Source organism: Anas acuta, chromosome 4, assembly GCF_963932015.1.
Source record: "Anas acuta chromosome 4, bAnaAcu1.1, whole genome shotgun sequence".
In the NCBI taxonomy this organism is placed as follows: Eukaryota; Metazoa; Chordata; class Aves; order Anseriformes; family Anatidae; genus Anas; species Anas acuta.
The window spans coordinates 17,783,345-17,796,933 of record NC_088982.1 but is presented as its reverse complement, the minus strand read 5'-3'; the positions used below and the strand labels follow the sequence as shown (position 1 = coordinate 17,796,933).

The 13,589-nt window shown below is 36.7% G+C and overlaps 1 protein-coding gene across 3 annotated transcripts in view; it reads left to right on the top strand.

Annotated features, from left to right (window-relative positions):
• The window catches only part of KCNIP4 (potassium voltage-gated channel interacting protein 4), a 431,453-nt gene that overhangs the window by 76,525 nt on the left and 341,339 nt on the right, over nucleotides 1-13,589 (top strand). The gene's annotated exons all lie outside the window — the stretch shown is intronic.

Here is a 13,589-nt window from a genome sequence, read left to right as displayed (position 1 = left end):
CTCTGGCAACTCCTAGGCTGCAGGTAACCAGTGTTGCAAAGGTATACAAGGAGAAGTAATGGTATATGTCTGCCCCAATTTCCTCTTTCAGTATCTCATATGGAAATCTTTGATCAAGTCCCAGAGTTTTATTATTCTTAATATACATTGTCCATAGATGTGCTTGCTCTTTCTTGAGCATGAGCTTTTGTTTATTGGCTCATCCAAGTGTAGGGGATTGGGTCCCAGTTTCAAGGTCTTGAGAAACACTTGAATAACTTCCAGTTTCTTGATTGTGTGGCTAATCTACCTTCTTGGGGAAGGGCTTATGGGAAGAGCTGAACCATAGAGGATGAGCCACTGTGATGTAAGGAGACTGTATCTTCTTGGTGGACCTGTTTCCCAAATATCCTGATGATAGAAACTTGTCTGTGCTGCTGTCTGCTGGATTATGTGGGAGTAAAGCATATTTGCCCTCACCTGGCCTGACAGTCTTGCACTAGGTATGCTTGGAAATGTGCTCTTGGCTAAAGATCACACCTCTAAAATATTGTTACAACATTTAGCTGCAGTGTTTAATGTTCTGATCTTACAACCACCTCTGAAGATGGATGCCCATATTCATCAAATCCTCAAAATAATGTCATGTAGCTGGAAACAATGTGGCTTCAAATTGTATTTTTTAAATATCTGCTGTCATTGGCTGAATCTGGTACATGCTGCTGTACTGATGGCAATATACAGGAAAGAGCATCTCTGAACTTAAACATCTTCCACTCCCTGTCTTGATCTCCTTCACAGCTTTGAGTTTTTTGCTTCCTTCAGTCCATGATCATTAGCGGTGAAACACTTCCCTTTGTCTACTGTACGAAGGCTTCATTCTGATCATTTTCTAGAGCAGTGAGCTAAAGATGGTACAACGTATCTTCCTAGAAGGGACCGGAGTTGCAATAGCTGGCTTTGCAGTAGTTCTGTGACCCAGGTTGGTGGCCAGCAGGTGGCAGCGCCACCAGGCACAGCTCAGCGCAGGGAGCTCCGAGTTTCTTCTCCGGTAACTTTTTTTAGGGTCTTACGTAAGAGTTACATTTGAAATAGGAGCATTATTCGGCAAGTATTTTCTTTTTCTCATAAGACTTTAATGGGTTAAGTTGTAAGAAATGCTCTTATGTTTTCATATGATACTCAGAAGAAAACATACTTTTTTTTCTTTATACTTTACTCTGCAGACTCTACTGCAACCAAAAAAAAAAAAGGATATAAAATGCAATATGAAAAAACAAGTCTTTATTTCAGTTCTTAAAAATCACTAGATTTGCTCATTACTGTTATTCATAATGACGATTAATAATATTAATCCCAATGTTAATGCAATGATTGTAAAGAGAATACATGTTTTCTTATAGATGTGTATATACCAGCTAGCTTCCGACTGACCTTGACAAAAAACCTTAGCATGAGTTTAGTTCCCTTGAAATCCATTAAGAAAGTTAAATTACTCCCTGTGCACAACTTCAACCTGAACATAAAACAAGCAATGAATACTGGGTCGTTTGTGGGTAGTTCCAAATGAACCTTGTGCCTCTCTACGGTTTTTCCAGACCCCTTAAATTTTATGGCAATATAAGAAGGAAAGAGCCATTAGTTATCAGAACATTTAAAAAATAAACTTAAAAAAAAAAAAAGGCAGGGTGGTGGTAAGAAATAGCTACTGTAAACTGTAAGAGTAGAGTTGTTTCTCATCGTATACTCCTTTTCTTGTTATGTTTTGCTGTGTTGCTCAGTGACTGCAGGACAGCACACCTAACTGCATGCTATTTCCAGAGAGAAGTGCTTATGCTTACATACCACAATGCCTGCATGGTTTAATTACAGACAGTTTATTCCAGAGAAATACTAGGAGAAAATTTAAGAGATGTCTATGTTATGCATCTAAAAGGAAGTGGTCACCAGCCTAAACACACAAATGGCTAATTCAGAAGTGTTCAGCAAGTACATAATGTGAAAACATCAAGGCTTCTATGATCCAGCTTCACCTAACTATATAATGTAAATCTATTTAAAAATGTAAAGTGAAATTATTAAAACTTTAACAGAATAAACCAGTAGACAACATCTTAAGGCAATTTAAAATAAGTAATTAATACAAAAACTTGTTTCCAAACAATAAAATCCTGAACTTCACATTGGATATGATGGAATCCAGCCTACTGTTGGCTGGATAATTTTGTGAGTGACACATGGGTCTGAGAGAGCCACGGTTAAAGCCAACTTTCATGTCTTCTGTCCCTCAGTGCACACACACAAGTAGTTCTTGATTGCTCCAAGGCTTTGAAAAACTTTTTTTTGCCATTGCTTGCCTTGACTGCTTGATTCTTATTTTTTTATTTCTTATTTTTTTAAACCTTGAAGATTATGCTTATCTTTAATGAAGTTCCAATACTTACGCATGATTATTTCTAGCTTCATGTTTCACAGATATTGGTAGACTTGGGCAGGCTAACTGGATTACCACTTTTCAAACAGAGCTCTTATTTTTTTTGAATGACTTTTAAACTGTACTTGTCATTTAGCTTTTAGACAAGTTTCTATATGTTCCAAAAAGCTGCCAGAATATTTGATTTGCAGAGGTTTCACATGTAGTGGAAAGTTTTCTCTGCTTATTGGGATTTTAATTATGTAGTGTTTGCTGTAGCTGCTCTAAACAGATGTCTTGGGTTGATTTAGATGATAATGATTTATTTTAAGCAGCTTTTGGAAAACGAGATTATTCAAGAACAGGTACTAGAAAAACTGGAATTTTGAAAGACCAGTCAGCTATTCATCAAGTGACTATACTGAGCCTCAAGCAATGGTGCTTTTTGAGTAACAAGGCATTAAAATGCCATGCTTGTTTAAAGAATGTATGGGAGCAGCTGGCAGATATTGAGATAAATTTGCTGCTTTCCAAAGGTTATGCTATTTAAGTTCAATTTAGTCAGCTTGTGTATTTAGGTGACTCTGCATCACCCTGCAGAGGCCACAAGATGCTCCTTCTTAACTTTCTCAAGAGTACTTGCATCTGGCTTTGAAGGGAGCTGCTCTCATCTTATGTGTTTTTGTTCTTGTTTTTTTTCCCTCCTTATATCTTCTGAAATGCCACAGATCTTCTGTGGCAGTACTGAGCAGAACCATAGGGGTGAGAGATTGTGACAGTGGCCTGACAGTGTTGTCATGGCTGCTCTTGGTTTTCTTGCTTCCCTTCCTTCCAGTAAGGGGATAATTGAAGGCTGTCCTCGAATTTATAATCTTCATGGGAACATGTATTAGGTTGAAATTCTTTATGCTTCTCACAACAAATACACGAAAATTTGCTGTCATTGCTTGCCAATCCAATGTAACATAGGTCAGTCACCTGTTTCCTAGTAGGGTGGGGAAACAGGCAGGAACCACATCCATGGAAAAGATACTCATTGTTTGAGGTCCTTGGACACTTAAAAGGTATGAAAAAGAAGGAAAGTTCACTTTGGATTTGTGAGTATCACTGATATAATTGGAATATGGCATCAAATGTTCTGAATGCATTCATGACAAAACATCTCTGAAAACAATGCAGTTCACGAATTGGAAAAATACAACTAAATGCTATTTGAAGGTGACATAGTACAATCAGACTACCCAGGTTGTTCACTTTATGTTAAATCGAATGGAGCTGGAAAAGGTATATCAAGGGAAAATTGGTATAAATCCCTCTCTCTACCCATTCCTTGAGAAACACAATACACAAGAGAACCTGTCAGACTTTATTGATTTCCATGGGCTTTTGTACGGTTTAGTATTCAAACCACTTGGAACTCTCATTATCTGTTAAATGTTCTCTAACTGCTGCCTGTCATAATATTGAAAATAGGAAGTAAATGCTTGAAAGAAAACAGGAGGGGCACAAAACTTTTCCACATCACCTAAATTTGCTTTTAGACCTTGTGCAGAATTTTAATTTAGACCTTTATAAACTAGAAGCTTGGTAAACTGTGTCTTGTCTCAAGTTCTGCTGATTGACCTGAATTAACTAAAACAAAAGATCCTAATAATGTAAATACAGAATTCATTGGTTCATTTTAAAGCTGATAAATTCAGGGTTGTCTTTTTTTCATTTGCATACTTTTCTAGATTAAAAATAAGTTATGAATTCTTAAGGATTCAAGTATTCAGAGACATATTGAAACTATTCACCTCTTAATTTTAGTATGTGGTGCCAGCAATGTTGGAATTTTACCCAGTAAGCAGACATTGAAAACTAGAACTGTTGTCTGGGGAGGTTGCTTTGTTCACCCTCTCATCTTCCATCTTAAATTTCATTATGGAAGCTTCCCTTTTTACTTAAAATGTTCTTCCTACACTGTTTTAGTAAGGACAATGGAAGTAGAAAGAGACAAAATTCTACATGGGAACAATAGGAATGAGAGGAAGAGTCAAACTAGACCTCCGTGTATGTGCGAGATCTTGGAGAGAGGAATAACAGTTTCTTTTGCTTGTTTATACCATATGTAATTTAACCAAAATCTCATTCTTTTATTAGTAGGTAGATTGACATAATTGTGTTAAATCCAGGTTTTGCTTCCATACACTGTACTTCTTATTTGGACTGTTTCCTCAGCTGTGCTAGTGTAGCTGTTTATAGGTCTGTGCTATAATGAAAATTGTTGAAACTATTTTGCAGTATAGTGCACTTTATTCCTTCCTACTTATGCATTCAAGGGCTAACTTTAGTTTTTTAGATGTCGCATTACAGTGCAAATGTGCTCAACTGGGTATAAATGATGCACTTTAAGTTCTTGCATCAGAAAATTACCCTAGTATAGGTCATGCAGAGCAGATTCATGTGTCATAATGGCATCATGACTTTGCTACTGTGCGTAGTGCCTCAATGTCAAATGCTAGAGTTGGGGGAAGGGAAAAAGTACGATTATTATTCAGGTGCTGGAATAACACTCTCTTTCCTGGTCTGTCAGCTTCTGAAGTATAAACAACAGCTGTTGCTCAACACTGTGGGTAAGTGTCTGGGGCACAAGCAGGTTTTTACCCAGGTTTTTGTGTCCAGAGCCCTGGAGGTGTTGAGGAGAGTACAACTGGTGAGACCCTTTCTGCAGCGGGGCATAAGAGAAATGCTGGCACAGAGACATCTGTATCTGTTCTCCAGGGATGCATCACAGTGGCACCCCAAGCCCATAACCTACCTGGGCAGTGGTACCAGCTTCTAAACAGGTTTTTTTCCTCTTCTCCAAAGGGAGAAGTGCCTGTGCACAGAGCTGAATTTCAGAAGCATTTCCATTTGCATGTTCTCCAAGAAAAAGTGGCATTGCCCATTGCATTTTTTCAGTTAAATAAACATCATTCAATTAAACAGTCTTTTGCTTGGTGTTCGGAATGCATTGCCAGCTTTTGCTGACCAGATCCAGAAGTTGATCTATCTCTTTGTAAAGGTGTTGGCTGTTTTCCTAGTCATCATTCAGAAATGCTGATAAAATCTAGTGAATTTTTAAGTGGCCGCAGTGGCAGACTGGCACAGCATACTGGAAATTGCTTCACACATAGCCAGTAATTAGGGCATGCTTTCAGTGGATCCTATAAATATATTTTTAAAAAAGTTATGTCATTCCACGTTAGTATTGTAATGGCTTATATCAGCCAACATTTAAATGCTTCCTTAAAAGCCACTCACACAACAAAAATGTACAAAAGTATTTTTGAAAGTTGCATACTATCTTTGTTAAAGCCTTTCCTTTACTGTTTCTAAGGTGAAACAAAGCATAGTCTGGGGGTGATAAATCATGCTTCATTTAGTTTGGAAATAATTAACACTTCAACTTAGTAATGAAGTGCCCAGGGCTTATAATAATAAATTGTAGAAACAATCATAGTCTCAGAGGATAGTCATGTTCTCAGTTCCATTGTCTCAACAAGCTATGCATAAGTCTCAGATAGCATCTTATTACTCTAGTTTTTGTTTTTGAAGCTGTTAAATATTTGCTTGCAGCTTCAAGTAAAAGTCTAAAAATCCTGGAAATTCATTCTAGTTTAACAAGAATGAATTAACAAGAAAGGCTCATTGCTTACTTATAAATGGGTTGTAAAGTTAATACCTAAAATGGTGATGGTAGTATTTAAAGGTCTACTAAAACTTACACAAAATTTGGTTTTGTTTATGTTTGGAGTATCACTAAAATGCTTTTATACTTTGACATCTGCACTTTTCTTACCTAAGTGTACTGAAATGTGTTCCTACTAATTAAGGATTTGAAATGCATATGACATAGAGACAAAGGTTAAAATAAAACATTCTGTAATATTAAGAATAGGAAAATATAATCGTATACACAAAATACATATACATCCTGTCAGATGTATCAATGGAGATGAATTAAAACAGTTTCTCCAACATTTTTCTAGTATGTTATATATAGTATTATACATGTTTAATGTCTGTTTGTGAATTTAAATGTATATTCCTAATGACATAGCTCACAAAGCTACAGTATCACAGTTACAAAATCTGTGCCAAATATTAAATACATTTATGGTGGTGCAGTTGTGAGACCTTTTATGGTTCCACACAGAGGAAGGGATGTCCTTTCTCTATACTCTGCGGAATCCTTTTTACTGCATTTCTGATTAGTGGGATGTATCTGAGGAAAAACTGTTCACATGGATTTGGAAACTGCAGCTCATTTGGATTCCTACCCATGTGCGTAGCAGCAAACTACAAGTCCCTTCAGTATATGATATGCCCTTTTCATACAGATATTTCATACACATACGAAGCTTGTGGTGGGCCACCTTTTCCAGATGCTGTAGTTACTTGGGGTAAAGTTGCCCAGAAAAACATATCTGGAAGCAGATCTGTATAAGCTACAGTAGCTGCAGAATAGATTTCAAAGGGGAAGAATGCAGAAGGGTTGTATGCATCTGGGTTGTGTGTATAGGGGTTGAATAGATGGTTAAAATTTGCAGCATCCTGGTGAGGTGAGGAAACCACGTATCTATCTGCTGCAGGAAAATTATTCAGCAAAGTCCTTAAGTCTCATCCTCCATGAGCTGACTCCTGGAGTGTGATGCTAGTGTCCTGCCCTCACATCGGGTGGCTGTCAGTGAAATGTAATGGGCTGTTGACTCATTTCCCAAAGGAAGTGATAGAAGCCAGGTTACTTGCAAGGCTTAAAATTAGATGTGACAACACTCTTGGCAAGGTATGGACAAATAATGGTGCATCTGAAGAGAGATGAAGGTATGCCAACTTGAGCTTCCCAGTGCTTTTCCCTCTGCGAACCCAGATTTACAGGAGACCAAAGCAGACGTGGTAACAGTGAATCCAGTTGTATTTTTAACTCTTTTAGAAGGCTGTATTAGACTACTGGCAGCATCCAGAACTGAAGTGAGAGCTGTGAGGTAATTCATACTTCTACTGCTTCGTGTGTCTGCTTTGCTCACCAGTTTTGCACTTTTGGCTGGGGTCAGTGAGAACTGCATTGAATTCTGGCATCCCACCAGTCCTGGTGCTTAGCGGCTTATGGGAAGCCTCACTTGGAAACAGCCCTGAAAAGGCACAATTTTGTTGTGCCAGCTTGTCAAGAGCTGGTGGGACAGACAGGGTTTTTCCTGATCTAGTAGAACCTTACTTTAACTGAATCCTTTGGAACCCGAATAAGCCTGGAAGATAATTTTTTTTAAGAAGCATGTAAAAAAGTTTCATTTTCAATGGATATCCTAGATAATCAGAAGGCTTTCACCTTGTATGAATTCTGTCCAAAAAGTCTTGCATACCAAAGGATTTCTTTAACTAGGGGGTAAAGAAAACTAATGAGCATCAGTTGGAATATTAAACCTATTTGGAAGTGTTCAGTGTTACCAAAATAATCCATCGGATTCTGGACAGGCAACTGAGATAGGCTTCCAGAATCTGATTTGCAAGTGTGCTAGGGTCTGTGGACTGAGATTTTGTAATACTTGGGTTCTATATTTACTCTTTTTTTGTTGCTCTCCTTCATGTAAAAGAGAGATTATGGATAGGATAACGGCCAGTTTATTGGTCAAGCTGCTTGTTAGTTTTCAGTGTTTGCTTTCTGAAATGTGCTTATCTATTTGCATATGAATTGAGCACAGAATTGTTCTATACATAGGTAACTTCAGAGAAAGTTGTCATTGGTAAAGAACAACCTCTGAAGTTCTAAAGGAAATAATGCCATTAGTTACCTTACCAAATATATACTTTTACTTTTTGTTTTGTTAGCTTTTGATCAAAAGCTGCCAAAACTGCTTGTATTTCTCTATGTCCCAGTGGTATTGAAATAACATTAGATGAATCTAGCACAAATTCAGTGCAAAAATAATCTTCACTACTCTTGAGTAAAAATTAGATACACTCTGAATCAAGGCTGATGTTTGAAAATACAACTTGGTTTTAGTTATTAAAGTAATAGGAAGAAAAACAAAACAGAAGGAACATCAGTTCTGTTCCAGTAGTATATATAGCTGACTAATTTAACCTAACTGTCTAATTGAATATGCACTAGAATTAAAAAAAAAAAAAAAGTAAATTGATATCACTCTTGGATATCTTTGTTTCAATTCCTTTTCTCAGTCTTCTACTTTTATCAATGAATGAACATGGCAAACATGGATATGTAAAGGACAATATTCTGATTCCATTCCCTTTAAATACATTAGGAAGTCATTGTTCTTAGGATGTTATTATCTCTTTGGTCTGGTTTGTATGGGCAATATACTGCTAATGTATCCTTGGTTTAGCAGCAAAATACATCCCACTCTTACAGAACTTGTGTCTTGGCAGACAGTTTCTTTGTGTGTAAGACACCTGCTGCCATCTATATTGGTTTGTTGTCCTGTTGGTTTTCAGTGTCATGGGCTCTTAAGCGGACTTTGATAGTCCTTGTTTGGTTATCTTTTACTTCGGATGTATTAGTCCTTCCCAGATCTGTCAATTGGTTTTGCTTACTTCTCTGCCTGCTCCATGAGAAGCTGTCACTTAAGAGGAGAGGCCACATGCATTTGTCTGCCTTCTGTTGTCCAGTTTGATTATTTTTTTGTACTGTGCTCTGTGAGCTTACCTATGCATTTCTCATCTGCCTCTCAGGCATATGATACTATTGTCTGCAGGACGGGGAGGCTTGTTGCTGGTACATGCTGAATTTCTCTGGAGCCATAGTAAAATCCATAAGGAATGCTTATGTATTATCTGTGGGATTTGGGCTCAACTTGAAATGAGGTTTAAAAAGATGAAAAACAGGAGTAAGAAGGAACAGTGAGATTAAAGCATTAAATATAACGAATCAATGTGTAAACCAACATTGTTTTCATTAGAAAATAAGTATTAAGTGATGTAGCGTATTTAGAAAAGGAAAAAAAAAATCCTCCTGCCACATGCCACATTTATCTTTAGAATACTATGAAGTTCAACTACTAAAGATATTTTCTAGCAGAACAAATTCTCTGTGCATTTTGTTGCTAAAGCAGATATTGAAAGTTTAGACTTACTAAAGTTCATAAAAATTTGATGCATGGTGATCTTTTTCCAACTTAAAACTGGAAAGTAAGTTCTTAAGTGAATAGTTTGTGATAATAAAAGGATTAATTCTTGGTACGTTGAAATGGAGAATACTTTCTTCTAAAAAAGAATTATTTCTGTATTACAGATAGGGTGGTTTAAATAGGCTTTGACTGCTTACTGTTTTTCTTCATTTTGCTGATGTATCAGATTACTAGTCTCCTGTAAATGTTAAAGCTAGAGGCTCTTTTGGAAGGACCCAAGACATGATGATTAATTTTTGTAATGTCCCAGCAAGATGAGACTGAATTAATGCCTATGTCAGATAAATTTTAGCACTGGATCCCATCATAAGGAAGTGGCTGTGCAGATGCCAAGCTTTTTCTCTCTCAACACTCACAGACAAAACATGAAAAACTAACTCTGAGAATTTTTAGGCCCTTGTTTTTGCAAATGTCTATAATACACAGCTTGTCATTTCTTCCTAATCTCCTGTGTTTTCATTGGCTGAACCAATTCACCCTTTCAACCCAAGTGTGCAGATAACTCCTCTAAACTGAAACCTGTGTCTCCTTCATCTTAGAAAATACATTGCAAGGAGTGTTTTCAGGTTCAAAAACCACTTATGGGGATAATTCAGATAAATTTTTGGGATAAATTGTGGCAATTCAGTGCAGGTACTCTGCAGTTTGTGGGGCTGGATTCAATTTTGCTAACACTTGTCTTCCCTATTATTTGTGTTAAAGACTGGGTTTCTTGACCCAGTTTGGATTGCTGACTGCAAGAGCAGCAAAGAAATTATCTGGGGCACTTGTAGGAGACTTAAATTAAAAAAAAAAATGTTTTTTTTTTTTTTAAATTAGACTAATTTCACTGTTCTAAAGATACCCATGCAGTTCTTCACACAGGTATGCCTTTTTGATAAACTGAAAATAATTTTTGATCAAGAATTCCCAGATTTTCTTCTGATTTTAGCTGAAACCTGTATCTTTAGGTATGAATATGACTAAAATATGCAAAAATACTCAGCACTGCAAACTTCTGAATAAATTCCTACTTCTGAAAGCATCCTTTTGTCTAATGCATTGCCAATACCTTTTTGACATTACCATATTTCACCTCACAGAAGCTATTTATTTCTAAATTAGAATCCTAAGAGTGACATAGAAGCAAATTCAGACACTTTATAACTCACTAAATTCTCTCTTCAGAATTTACTATTAAATGTAGTTCTCTTTAAGACTGATTATTTTTTTTGCTACAGTTTTTGTGATTCTTGTGGACTACTGATAATTTCTTGTGTTCTAATGTGGAGACATACCAGAAAAACATTACATGAATAAACATCCTACTTGTGAGTAAAGATTAGGCTTTGTTAAAATCACTTGGATTTTAGTTTTCCTTCTCTCCCATATTTTCTTCTGAAAATAAATGACATGCCAAAAGCATCTTGAGTTTACATAATTGAGTTAAAGCCTTTGCTTTAAATTTGTCTTTGATGCTTTAATATGTTCTTACAAAAGAATAAAATTATTTTATACTTTAATGTGAAAATAGTTTTCAAGAATGAAAACACTTTCAAGGTATTCAGCAAATTTATTTTCAATAGTAAACTGTTAGCAAATCATGTCTTCCTTGTGAATATAGTCAGTATTTCAGCTTTAGGTCAAGTTCCCCCCCCCCCTTTAAGAATATGTATGACTGTCAACATAAAAGGTTTCTGCATGAAGATAAAAGTCACAGAAAACTGATCTTTTTTTGCTTGCTTTTTTTTTTTTTTTGAGAGTTTGACAAAACAGACTTGTAAAAATAAATAATCAATGATATTCTGTGTAGTGCTTACCTTTTCCAGGTACTGCCTCAGCAATTAGCTTATGATGTCTTCATCTTATGCATGTCCACATCCAACCTGGTTTTAAACACCTCCAGGGATGGAGCATCCACAACCTCTTTGGGCAACCTGTTCCAGTGCCTCACCACCCTCTGAGTGAAGAATTTCCTCCTAACATCTAATCTAGGTCTATCTTTCAATTTAAAACCATTCTGCCTTGTCCTGTCATTATCCAATTGAGCAAAGAGTTGCTCTCCATCTTTTTTATGAGTATGCTTTAAGTACTGAAAGGTCACAATGAGGTTTCCCTGGAGCTTTCTCTTCTAAAGGCTGAACACCCCCTGTTCTGTTTCTTCACAGGAGAGGTGCTCCAGCTGCTTGATTATGTCTGTGGTTCTATGAATCAGCTAGCATGATTCAGGCTGGAGAAGATGTTTGGTCATCTGCTCTAATTCCCTGCTGAAAGCTTCTGCTAGGTCTTCTCCATTCCCTTTCTGATATGGGATGGTGGTTGAGCTCAGCATGCACAACCACTGGGATGATCCCTGTGACAAAAGAGTTGAGGTGGATTTTTTGTCCTCATAGCTTCTTTTTGAAAAGGAGTCAGTAGCAAAGAGGAGAGGTCTGGAGGAAAGCAAGACTTCTGTGATGCCCTTGACTTATGATTATTTCCCAGCTGGGATTTCAATCCTATATAGGTATCTGTATAACAAACATGCTGCATGTCTTATTTTGTTAATCTGTCACAAGAAATTAGGTGAAGGACAGAGGATCTTGAGAATTCAAAGATGAATTTAAACCACTCCTGTGCATGTGCAGTATCCACATTTCCTGCGGGCAGATATGCAATACCTCAGTAATGAAGCACAGTTATTAAAATGTTATTTGTTATATGAGTAAATATGTATGCATATGTATAGATAGGTCTGTTGCTATATACTTAGTGAAAAAATTACTCAAAGTATGAGGGAACACACAATACATAGCATTAATGCAAAGTACGGTAGTCACTCTTAAGCATGTGTGTCAGTATTCACAGCAGGGAACATTCTGGCAGGTAGGATAAGATCAGTTAAAGTGTCTCTGCTTTTTCACCAGCTACTGTGGTGGTTAGCGTGCATTTAATGGAATTATTTTTTTCAAGGGCAATGAAAGCTTACCTTTAAAAGTAGAATCCAAGTGACAAATTGCAGACAACTTCAAGTATTAGATCATTAGGATCTCTTATCTAAATTGTTTGCATGTCAGTTTTCCTTTGTAGCACTGAATAATTTGGATAAATGATTCTTCAATTGGTAATTGCATTTCCTTAACAACAGTTGGGTGATGGTACATAAAAAATAATAAAAGCCTTCATGCAGTACCCTTTCCTGGAGCTTGTCACTGTCTCTACCTCTGATAGTGTTTGACACTTATTGCTCAAGTCGTATTTCCTTAAAAGCTTTAGCTTTACTGAAGTTATCTAAAATTATACTGCTTTCTTTATTTTACCACTGTACAATTCACATAAAACTGAAATTTACTTCTTTTCTTGTTAATACTAGAATACATTTTGAGGAAATGTGTTTTTTAACTTCAGTTTAAGTTTTTAACTTAAGTGCCTGTAATTTTTTTTCAAAACCTAAGGTTGCCATTAGAAATTTAGTTTCCTAGTACTTATACTATGCTGAAAGATCAATCATGTCTGAGCTTTGTCCATGTTATGAATTATATAAGTGAATTTAATTCTGAATTATTTGTATGAGAATTACACAACTTCTTTAGCTGTGCATATGTTGCCTGAAGCTCGCATGGGACTAAAATCACCTTTAGCCATACTGTTTGTTTTTTGCTGGCTGTCCAGTTCCAATTGCTCATGAGTTACCTACAGCAAGATTGAGGTCAAATGTCATCCACCAGTTTATTAATTTTGTATAAAAAGTATCAAAAGAGAAGCCAGAGAAAGGAGTGAGAGAAAAGGTGTTGAAATGTAAGCAAAGAGGTTTTTAGATTGCAACAGATAGTCACTGCCATGGATCCAGTAGAGTCCTGTTGGTCCGTTGTCTTCAAAGATATGGTGGGGAGGGTCCCTTGTCTTGAAAAGTCACTGTCTTTCCATAGTGTCCCCTCGTGGTCTTTTTACCTTGTTTCCAGTGTAATAGTATGTACTGGTTCACTGCTATGCATGTTCTTAAATTTCTGATTGGTTGGGACTGCTGTCCCTGGGCAGGAAGAGCCCCAACACCATATGCCTAGTATGTG